Here is a 12,699-nt window from a genome sequence, read left to right on the forward strand (position 1 = left end):
GGTACAACATATTCTACTAAAGTTAGGGCTTGGTTGAAAAAAATAGAGAAAGCTTTTGCGCTTGTGAAAGTTGGAGAGGACCTGAAAACTGATTTTGCTAACTATTTCCTGAAAGGGGAAGCAAATTATTGGTGGAAATCCAGGAAAGCTTTAAAAGGTGAAGATATTGTAACTTGGGATAGGTTTACTGAGCTATTTCTGGAGAAATATTTTCCTCGCTATATGAAGAACCGGATGGAAATCAAGTTCTTGGAACTAAAGCAAGGTAATATATCGGTGACTGAATATAAAGCCAAGTTTACTGAATTGGCTAGGTTTGTTTCGGAACAGGTTGATATTGAAGCGAAACGGGCTAAGAGATTCCAACAGGGATTACAACCATGGATTCGTAGCAGGGTGACAGTTTTTGAATTGACGACTTATACCGTCGTGGTTCAGAAAGCCATGATTATTAAAGGGGAAAGTGTAATGTCCCAAAAGGAAAATGGACAGGGAAATTTTTAGAACCGTTCCAACAGGAAGCTGGGATTTTAAGCCCGAACAAATATAATTTTAAAAGGACAGGACAAGGCAACTAGAAAGTAGGTAATCGTTTTTAAGCTTCCAACAGGCAAGGAATCATCAGACCCCCATTGCCAGACTGCAAAACATGTGGACAAAAACATACAGGCGTCTGTAACAAGGCAAATGTGACATGCTTCAAGTGCAAGCAGAAAGGGCATTACTCCGATGAATGTCCATCGGGAAGAATAGAATTTACTTATTTCCAATGTGGAAAGAAAAGGCATGTTGCTAGGGATTGCAGAGGACTAGCTATGGCCGCTAGTGTTCCGAAAGTATTGATATTACATCCACCACCACAGCATAATCAGTCCAGAGCGAGAACTTTTAATATGATAATGAAAGAAGCTGTGCAGAGTCCTAGTGTGATTACAGTTATGCTTTCTGTGAATTCAGTAGATGTAAAAGTATTGATTGATTCTGGAGCTACACGATCTTTTATTTTTGAAGAATTCATTGATAAGATATGTTGCAAAATTGAACTGTTGGGCGAGACGTTAATTATAAAATTGGCGAATAACGACCAAGTTCCCGTAGATCGAGTATGTTCTAAGTGCGATATTGATATAGCCGGACATTATTTCTATGTGGACTTGATTCCTTTCAAGTTAGGAGAGTTTGATGTTGTTTTAGGGATGGATTGGTTAGCTTCTCATAATTGCGGAAAATTCAACGGTAATGTTTAGGGGCGAGAAACAGCGAAAGAAATTTCTGATAATGATGCAGACTAAGTGATTGCTACGACAAGGATGTAAAGTTTATCTAGCTTATGTGTTGGATACTGAAAAAGAAAGTCCAAGAATAGAAGACATTCCAGTTATATGTAAAGTTTACCTGGTACTATCGATTTAGCACCAGGTATGAAACCAGTTTTGAAAGCTCCGTATCGGATGACACCAGTTGAAATGAAGGAATTATCAACGCAATTACAAGATCTTCTGGATAGAGGAATTATAAGACCCAGTGTGTCCACATGGGGTGCACCGGTATTATTTGTTAAGAAAAAAGATGGCAGCATGCAACTATGTATTGATTATTATGAGTTGAATAAGTTGACTATTAAGAATTAAATATCCTTTACCCCGGATCGATGATTTATTTAACCAGCTAAAAGGAACCGCATGGTTTTCCAAGATAGACTTGAGGTCGGGATACCATCAATTGACGATCAAGGCTGAGGATATTCCTAAGACTGCTTTTCGTTACAGATATGGACACTATAAATTCCTCGTGATGGCATTTGGTCTGACTAACGCACCAGCAGCATTAATGGATTTGATGAACAGGGTATTCGAGAGGTACTTGGATAAATATGTGACTGTATTTATTAATGACATCTTGATTTACTCAAAGACTGAAGAAGAACATGCTGAGCATCTGAGGATTGCTTTGGAAATCTTAAGAAATGAACAGCTTTATGCGAAGTTTTCGAAATACGAATTTTGGTTAAAGGAAGTACAATTTCTGGGCCATATTATCAGAATGGAAGGAATTAAAGTTGATTCAGCCAAGATAGAAGTTGTATTGAAATGGGAAAGACCAAAAACACCGATAGAAGTCATAAGTTTCTTGGGATTGGCAAGATACTACAGGAGATTTGTCAAGGATTTTGCGAAAATAGCTACGCCACTAACCAAGTTAACTCGAAAGAATGAAAAGTTTGTATGGAATGAAAAATGTAAAGAAAGTTTTCAAGAACTGAAAAATCGATTGGTGACTGCACCGGTACTTGTGTTACCAGATGAGCAAGGAGATTTTATTATCTACATCGATGCTTCTTATCGAAGACTAGGATGCGTGTTGATGCAGCACGGTAATGTAATCGCATATGCTTCTAGACAACTAAAACCTCATGAACAGAAATATCCTACGCATGATCTAGAACTAGCAGCAATCGTGTTTACACTGAAACTTTGGAGACATTATCTGTATGGCGAGAAATGTGAAATTTACACAGATCGTAAAAGTCTAAAGTACATCTTTACGCAGAAGGAACTTAACACGAGACAACGGCGATGGCTAGAGTTGATCAAGGATTATGATGTTACCATTAGCTATCATCCAGGAAAAGCGAATGTCGTGGCAGATGCGTTAAGCCGGAAAGAAAAATTAAATATGTTGACTTCTTCAGAAGAATTAGCCAGAGCAATTTAGAAGTTGGAAATTGAGGTTCGTATTCCAGGTGAATCCACTTAAGTTATTTATACAATGACCTTCCAGCCAGAATTACTGGAAAATATTCGAAGATGTCGAGAGGAAGTGATGAGTCATGAAGACGACAACCTAACGGGAGAAGAAATCACAAGTCAGAAAGATGATAAAGGAATTCTATGATCTTCATCAAGAATTTGGATACCTAATGTACCAGAATTGATGGAAGAAATCCTACGAGACGCTCACAACTCAAGATATTCCATACATCCATGAAGTACAAAAATGTATCGAGATCAGAAAGAAAACTTTTGGTGGCCGAATATGAAGAAAGAAATAGTAGAGTGGGTAACTAAATGCTACACGTGCCAACGAGTCAAAGCAGAACACCAACGTCCGAGCGGATTGCTACAACCACTGGATATTCCAGAATGGAAATGGGAACATTTAGCAATGGATTTTATTAGTCGCTAAACACGTGTTAAATTACACGCAAGTACACGCATTCGCAAGTAATATAAGATATCAATCAGATTCATTCCCACAGAGACTGGTTTAGGTTAAGTTCACTTTATGCACCTATGCAACAATGTATGGTTATCGCTCAATGCTAAGACAAATAACAAATTGGGTTTTAATTAAACTAAGAGATTATACTAATTAGCATTAACTAAGAGAATTGAGGTTGAATTACTTATAAGAGACAAACATGGGATTCTAACTTCATTAGATACTTCATTCAATAGCCTTCTCGTTCTTAACCTTAGCATGTAATGGTGATGACACTAATCAGATAACACGAAACTGATAAACGCCAACTTTCGTTGCATGGATACCATACTACTAGACATCCACAAAAGAGATAGAGGCTGAATAGACATCAATTATATTGAGACCCTATACATCGATAAAATTTGACAACATAATAGTTTAATGTATAAGTTATCTATTGTGATTACATAGGGCAAGTAAGATGGTTAAAATTACCTACGAATCATGCATAACAATAACACATGAACCTATGCTAGCATGGCAAGTTCTAAATCCTTAAATTCACTTTCGTTCATTAAGGATTAACACACTATCTTATAATTTCACGACGCTCATAAGACGAATACGCACAACTAATACTAGGTTATCATACAATCACCACACGCTAAGGCATCGAAATAAATCAACTAAAGAAATCCATAAATAAATCCGTTAGAACCCCACGATAACAATTAGCCCATAATCAGACTCATCATCAATGTGGGTTCCGATGAAAGCATGGTATAATAAACGTAGTCTTTATAAACGAATAATAAACAAAGTACAAAATAAGAGTAGAGGATCAAGAATAAGAAAACTAGCATCTAATGTTACAACTTAAACAAAGAATCACAAGTTAAAACTAGATCTTCTTCTGCTTGGTTGAATTGTGCTAAAACGGTCTTCTTACGCCTTTTCCTTGTGCTCTCGTATGTCTCTTTTAAAAATTGAGCTTATGTATGTATATATAGCAGCCCTAGGCAGAGTAGAAGTCTTCTGGATCAAAAGTCCAATAGAATCAGGATTATTTTTCTCGACTTGGCGCGGCCACGCGCTCGACTAGCACGGGCGCGCTGAGCTTCTGGACTTTGGGCGCGGACGCACGCTATCACAGCGCGGGCGCGCTAATCTCCTGAATAAAAATCTGACTTCTTCTTTTTTCTTGCTGATTCGAGCCGGTTTTCCAAGAGCTTTTATTCCAACACCTCCCTAACACTAAATTAGCACCAAAATAATACTACTTCACCTGATTACCTGGATAATGCCTGAAAATGCAAAAATACTAGAAAACACATTAAAACACCAACAACTTAAGTACAAATACACCAATTCAAAGCTTTACGGAGCGTAATAAAGTGTCATAAATGCCACTCAACATACCCCCAAACTTGAACTAATGCTTGTCCTCAAGCATAAACAGACTCAAAGAACAAGAAATAAAAATGCATGAATGCAACTAAATGAATGCAACGATCCCCTTAGAATAACTAAACCGATTAATAAGAAACATCTCAACAAATGCAGTTATTCGCATAAAGATCAATCAAACCTTACAAATCAACCTACAAACCAGAGACGTGCATGTGTGCAACTGCTTACAGATATAATTTCGCAACTAGATCAATAATCATGACTCACTACTCATCAAAGCAATCGCAAGGTTATAAATAGAATAAAAGCTAGACTCAAAATAACTTATAACACTTTAATTCTTATATCAGAGTTTACATGGATTCACGCTTTTTTTCGCACAAAATAACACAAATATGCTTATTTGACCGTATAATGAGTGAGGTCCATAAAAGAATTATACAATAGTACCCATATAGCGAGCGTTAGGTTAGCGGATCCCAGACTATGAAAGCCTTAGGTCACAAGGCACAAAGTCCCCCAAGAACTTAATAACTCAAGTACTAAAGAGCCCACTCGTGATCAATTATACATAACACTTAAATACTTTTTTTTCTTCTTTTTTTCTTCTTTCTTTTTTCTTTTTTTTTCTTACAAATTTCTGAACGAGTGCGTTTCAATTCATTTCGCTCAACCCTAGACTACTCATATAAATATGAGCCGGCTACTAGCCATTTGACACCTAGTCACACAACTGGCAATGAAATCCAATTTTCTCTCATTTTTAAATATCCATGTTATTCTATCAATATGAGAATATCTTAAATTCTACATATAAACAAGCGATTAAACCTCGACAAACAAATAAACCATGACCATGATCTAGCACTCAAGCAACCTATAAGACTCAGTGAAATACAATTATCTCTAGCATGCAAATCAATTTGATAAGACCTAACATCACTAAATACGACATCACTACACTACCATCAATATCATAAATCAATCGAAAAAATCATCTAAGGGATCATGTTATTATGCAAATGCATGAAACTACATGAACAACTATCATAAAAACTACCAAAAAAAAACTACTACATGAAAAATATGCAACTATATGCTATGCACTAAACTAAAATGAATATGCAAACTATATGCGACTCACACAAAACATATTCCTTCAACTACTACCCCCAAACTTAAAATATTCACTATCCTCAATGAAGGTAATAGCAGGGAATCAGGCATACCTACTCCGAATCAGGATCATCACCCTTAACGGGTGGAGTGTCAGGCATGTCTAGAGGTGGATACACGGAATCCTCGCCAAATACTGGCCACTGGATGTCAACACCGGTGGCTCTGAATGCATCCCAAGTGCCTGGGTGAGATCACGTGCAAACCTGCTATGGATGTCGTGCATCGCATCCATCCTCTTCGCTAGATGCCTATACTGCATCGTACTCAAACCAGCTCCAACCTCTGCTCCTGCTTCCTCTTGCTCCTGCTGCGACAGACCAGCCTCCTCTCCCAACTTAGCTCTCCAAGCTGCCTTCCTTTCCTGCTGCATCCCACCAGCAAAAGTCTGATCCACTGGTCTACCACCTGGCAGATGATCATAAGAATAACCAAGCCCCTTAGGATCAGGTTTGCCACCATACCACTCAGTCAGGTTCAACAGCGTAGAACTGTCGATTGGAGCACTGGGAAGCAGTAGTTGCTCATATGTGAGCCAATGAACACCAACTACCACGCATAACTTCGTCACAACGGACGCATAGGGTATAGAACCCGTAGTACCTCCTCGCAAAAATCTCAAAATCCCTTGATATATAGCCATCCCCACATCAATATAATCACCCTGAAGAATACCCCACAACAGACGAGCACGCTCCACCGTAATCTCATGCACATGAGAAGATGGCATGATGTTAGCATAGATAAAAGAATTCTAAGCCCGTGCAAACCTGTTCATGCACGACACGGGGAACGTGGAGTAATCAGTTATGCCCCTCTTGAACTTCCAATGAGTCTCAGGCACACACAAAGTAGCAACGATCAGATCCAAGTTGAAGTCCTCTGCAGTCTTATCATTCTAAGTGTCCTGACTGGGCTTCCTCACGGGTTGCTCAATCACCCTCCTTATTGCATTAGCACTATACCCCACAGTCATCCCTCTAACCACAGTGAAGCCATTCTTCTCCGCCTTCGCATTAGCATAGAACTCTCGCACAACACTCATGGGCACAACAGCGGGGGCCTTGCAAAAAGGAACCCAGCCCATCTCCAGAATCATCTCTAACAACTTACCATCCTTCCCTGATGGCTCCTTTGCTATAGGCTTCGAGAGAAGCCTCCTGTACTCCTCTTCAGCCTCTGGAGTCGAAAATCTCGGCCTCACACCACCCGCAGATGAAGAATTGGTGGTGTTACTGCTTACTTGAGTTCTTTTTCTCTTAGGTGCCAATGGGATTGAATAAAAGAGAATAAAAGCTAAGTGTTTGAGAGAGATTTTTGTTTGAGAATTTGTGATGTGGTAGAGAAGTTTATGTATAAGTGTATGTATATATAGGTGGTGAGAAGAGAATTAGATATGGAATAGAAGTGGGAATTGATTATGAGAATCGTGGGAATAATGGGTTTGATTTGGAGAGGGAAATTTGAGATGTGAAAGAGTAAAATTTGGGTAGAAATTGATTCTGTAGTAAAAATCCTGATTTTTTCTTCAAAATCTGCTTTTTTATTTTCTGAGTCGGGACCACGGTGCGGCCGTGCTCTAGTCTACCGCGGGCGTGCTCACCTTCTGCCAAATCAGCGCGGCCATGCGCTAGACCAGCGCAGGTGCGCTTACCTTCTGGAAAAACAGCGCAGTCCCCCGCTAGATCAGCGCGGGCACGCTTGGCTTCTAAAGTTGGCCCTGAATTTTTTTTTCTGATTTTTTTGTATTTTTATCCTTTTTTCTTGCTTCCTCTACCTACTAACGTACAACATACTTGGGTTGCCTCCCAAGAAGCGCTTGTTTTACATCGTTAGCTCGACGTAGAATCTTGAGACCAAATGGACAATAAAATGGCACTAACCACCTCACAGTTTGCCGTGTCACCATAGTAATTCTTCAACCTCTGACCATTGACCTTGAATGCTTGGCCCATATCACTCTCAAAAATTTCCACCGCTCTATGTGAAAACACAGTTTTGATTATGAAGGACCCTGACCAACTTGACTTCAACTTCCCAGGAAAAAGATGGAGACGAGAGTTAAACAAAAGAACCTGTTGCCCCGGCACAAATGATTTGAGCATTAGACCCCTATCGTGCCACATATTGACTTTCTCCTTATACATTTTATTGTTCTCATAAGCTTGAAGTCGAAACTCGTCGAGTTCATTTAATTTAATCATCCTCTTTTTTCCAGCTGCATCCAAGTCAAGATTCAATTTCTTCAAAGCCCAATACGCCTTATTCTCTAGCTCCACAAGAAAATGACACCCCTTACCATAAACTAACTGAATGGCGACATTCCCAACGGAGTCTTGTATGTTGTTCCATACGCCCAAACAGCTTCATCAAGCTTCAAAGACCAATCTTTCCTTGATGGACACACAACTTTCTCTAAAATGCGCTTGATCTCTCTGTTAGACACCTCAGCTTGACCAATTGTCTGAGGATGATAAGCCGTAGCAATGCGATGATTCACATTATACCTTTGCATCATAGCAGTGAACTTGTGATTGCAAAAATATGACCCCTCATCACTGATTATGACTCTTGGAGTTCCAAACCTTGTGAATATCTGCTTGTGAAGAAAATTAAGCACCACATTTGCATCATTTATTGGAAACGCCTTAACTTCAACCCATTTCGACACATAATCGACCGCCAACAAGATGTACTGATTGTTACAAGATGAGACAAATGGCCCCATGAAGTCAATTCCCCAAACATCGAAGACTTCAACCTCGAGAAGCACATTAAGAGGCATCCCATCCCTCTTAGACATATTACCCACACGTTGACATCGATCACATTTCAAAACGAACTGATGAGCATCTTTAAACAAGGTTGGCCAAAAGAAACCTATTTGAAGAATGTGAGCTGTTGTCTTTTCTCTACCATAGTGTCCTCCATAAGCCGTTGAGTGGAAATCTCGCAAGATCCCCCTCGTTTCGCTGTAAGGAATACATCTTCTGATGATTTGGTGAGCTCCTTATCGAAAAAGAAATGGCTCATCCCACATTTACCACTTCACTTCATGTAGAAACTTCTTCCTTTGAGCATATGATAAGTCGGGAGGCATGATATTACTCACAAGGTAGTTCACAATATCTTCAAACCACGGTTCTTCCTCTTGCACTCCAAACAGCTGCTCATCGGGAAAAGACTCATTTATCAATGTCTTGTCCAGTGAAGTAGCATTTGGGTTTTCTAAATGAGATAGATGATCAGCGACTTGATTTTAGTCCCCTTTCTGTCCTTGATCTCTAATTCAAATTCTTGGAGCAATATAACCCATCTGATCAATCTAGGTTTCGAGTCCTTCTTCGAGACAAGATAACGAATTGCAGCGTGATCAGTGAAAACTGTCACTTTAGTCCCAAGTAGATAAGATCGAAATTTCTCAAAACCATGGATAATAGCCAAAATTTCTTTCTCCGTAGTAGTATAATTCAGTTGAGCCCCATTCAAGGTCTTACTAGCATTGTAGACCACATGAAATATGTTGTTCTTTCTCTGCCCAAGAACTGCTCCAAATGCATAGTCACTTGCATCGCACATCATCTCAAAAGGTTCATTCCAGTGAGGTGCAGTTATGACAGGTGACGTGATTGAACTCTTTTTCAATGTCTCAAAAGCGTCAAGGCACTGTCATCAAACTTGAAAGGGACATCTTTCTCTAGCAAACTGCACAATGGCTTCGAAATTTTAGAGAAGTCCTTGATGAAACGCCTATAGAAACCCGCATGACCAAGAAAACTGTAAATTCCCTTAACAGAAATTGGTGGAGGAAGATTTTCAATGACCCCCACCTTGGCTTTGTCCACCTCAATACCTTTACTAGAGACCTTGTGCCCAAGAATAATGCCTTGTCACACCATAAAGTGACATTTCACCAAATTGAGAACAAAGTTGGTCTCAACACACCTCTTAAGAACATGTTCAAGATTTTGCAAGCACTCGTCAAATGAATCACCAAACACAGAGAAATCATCCATGAATACCTCCACATTCTGACCAATCATGTCAGAAACGATAGCCATCATGCATCTCTGAAATGTGGCTGATGCACCACACAGACCAAAAGAAACTCGTCTAAAGGCAAAAGTACCAAATGGACAAGTGAAGGTAGTCTTCTCCTGATCTTCTAGAGTGATACAAATCTGATTATAACCTGAATAGCCATCCAAAAGACAATAGTACTCGTGACCAGCCAATCTGTCGAGCATCTGGTCAATGAAAGACAAAGGGAAGTGATCCTTCCTAGTGGCCTTGTTCAGCTTCCTGTAGTCCATACAAACTCTCCATCTCGTGACTGTTCGAGTAGGAATGAGCTCATTCTTCTCATTAGCAACAACTGTGATACCTCCTTTCTTCGGTACACACTGAACTGGACTTACCCAAGAAATGTCAGAAATGGGATAGATAATCCCTGCATCCAGCCACTTAAGAATTTCCTTCTTCACTATTTCCTTCATGATCGGATTAAGTCTTCTTTGCTGCTCAACCGTAGGCTTGCTACCTTCCTCTAGCAGAATTTTATGCATGTAATAAGAGGGCTGATTCCCTTAATATCTGTTATGGTCCAACCAATTTCCGATTTGAACTCTCTTAGAATTCTCAAGAGCTTCTCCTCATCGCTACCTGAAAGGCCAGATGCAATAATCACAGGCAGAGTAGATGCATCACCTAAAAAATTATACCTTAAATGTTCAGGTAAAGGCTTAAGCTCAAGAGTGGGGGCTTCCTCAATAGATGGCTTGAGGCGTTTGGGAGCTTTGTTCAATTCCTCCATTCTAAGAGATTCAAAAGGCATATCAATCTTCCTCTTCCAAGGAGAAGCATTCAGATACTGCAATTACTCTTCACCTTCGACATCTTCACTATCTGAATTCCCCCAACTAGGCCTTCTCTAAGGCGTCAGACCTTAGCAATTGATCAAGTTCTGAAGTCACCATAGAATCAACCAACTCCACCTTTAAGCACTCCACATTTTCCGTAGGAAATTTCATAGCATTGAACACATTAAAAGTTACATACTGATCCAACACTCGCATTATACACTCACCCTTCTGCTCATCTATCAAGGTTCGGCCAGTAGCCAAGAAAGGTCTTCCCAAGATTATGAGAATCTTCTTATCCTCCTCGAAATCAAGAATTACTAAATCAGCAGGGAAGATGAGTTTATCAACCTTGACCAAGATATCCTCCACAATACCTCGAGGATATGTAATAGAACGGTCGGCCAACTGCAAGGTCATATAAGTCGGTTTTGGCTCGGGGAAGTTCAACTTCTTGAAGATTAACAAAGGCATCAGATTGATGCTAGATCCCTAGTCACATAAGCATCTGTCGAAATACACTTTTCCAATAGTACATGGAATAGTGAAGCTTCCTGGTTTTAGCTTTGGAGGCAACTTTTGTTGCAGCACAGCACTGCATTCCTCTATGAGAGCAACAATCTCTAAATCATCTAGCATCACTTTCCGAGAGAGAATAACTTTCATAAACTCTGCGTAACTAGGCATCTGCTCAAGAGTCTCAGAGAAAGGTATGTTGATATGAAGTTTCTTGGATACCTCCAGAAACTTCTCAAATTGCTTATCCAGCTTTTTCTTCCGCAGCCGCTTAGGAAAAGGCAGTGGAGGATAGATTTGTCTCTCCCCTGTATTACCCTCAGGAGGAGTGTGCTCAACAGTAGTCTTCCTTGGTTCCACTTCTGCTTCTTGTTGCTCTACTTCTTCAGCCCCAGCTTCTTCATCCGAAAATTGAGTTTGTTCGATATTCGCAACCTTCCCAGACCTCAAAGTTATTGCCTTCACATGTTCCTTAACTTCCCTCTTTCCTGGTACTTCAGTGTCACTAGGTAGTATACCCGGTTGACGATATAGCAAGGTATTGGCAATTTGTCCAATTTGATTTTCCAAGGTCTTGATAGAAACAGTTTGGCTTTTGCACATAAGCTTCAACTCCTCTAATTCAGATTTTTCATTAGCTTGTTGCAGCTGAAGTTGTTGTCTTGGTGCATATTGCGGTTGCTGAAAACCAGGGGGTTGTACTGCTTAGCTGGGTACTGCTGATAAGGCTGTTGAACCGCATTCTGAGCGTTACTCCAACTGAAATTAGGATGATTGCGGTTGTTAGGATGATAGGTGGCTGGCACAGGTTGTTGTGATCGCTGAAAGTTTCTTACGAACTGAGCTGATTCACTAGAAATAGCTCACTGATCAGTCTCATGGGCACCAACACAAAGCTCACAAACACTAGAGATTTGATTAACTCCATAATTAGCCAAAGTGTCCACCTTCATCGTCAAAGCCTTAAGTTGGGAAGCTATAGCAGTTGCTGCATCCAACTCCAGAATTCCTGTTACTTTCCCCTGAGTCAGTCTCTGGGAAGGATTCTGGTTTTCATTAGTAGCCATCAGTTTAATTAATTCATAAGCTTCATTATAGCTTTTAGCCCACAAGGCTCCTCCTAATGCTGCATCGAGCATGGGTCTAGAAGTAACACCCAATCCATTGTGGAAATAGTTAATAATCATCCAATCAGGCATGCCATGTTGTGGGCACTTCCTTAGCATCTCCTTATATCGATCCCAAGCCTCACACAGAGATTCTCCAGTTTGCTGAGCAAACTGAGTAAGAGCATTCCTGATTGCAGCAGTCTTCGCCATAGGGAAGAATTTAGTGAGAAATTTTTGAGCAAGATCTTCTCAAGTAGTGATAGACCCTGGTGGTAGAGAATGTAACCAGCACTTTGCTTTATCCCTCAGAGAGAATGGGAAGAGTCGCAGCTTGATAGCATCTTCAGTCACACCATTGAACTTGAAAGTGTAGCAGATCTCGATGAAATCCCTGATATGCATGTTGGGATCTTCTGTAGGAGAAC

The 12,699-nt window shown here is 40.1% G+C and overlaps 1 non-coding gene across 1 annotated transcript; it reads left to right on the forward strand.

The window, feature by feature from the left end:
* Nucleotides 1–12,362: 12,362 nt before the first annotated feature.
* Nucleotides 12,363–12,469, forward strand: LOC141688289 (small nucleolar RNA R71). The gene has a single exon (XR_012561742.1). It is a non-coding gene; the product is annotated as a small nucleolar RNA R71 (small nucleolar RNA).
* Nucleotides 12,470–12,699: the final 230 nt, after the last annotated feature.

Source organism: Apium graveolens, chromosome 9 (assembly GCF_009905375.1).
Source record: "Apium graveolens cultivar Ventura chromosome 9, ASM990537v1, whole genome shotgun sequence".
Lineage (NCBI taxonomy): Eukaryota > Viridiplantae > Streptophyta > Magnoliopsida > Apiales > Apiaceae > Apium > Apium graveolens.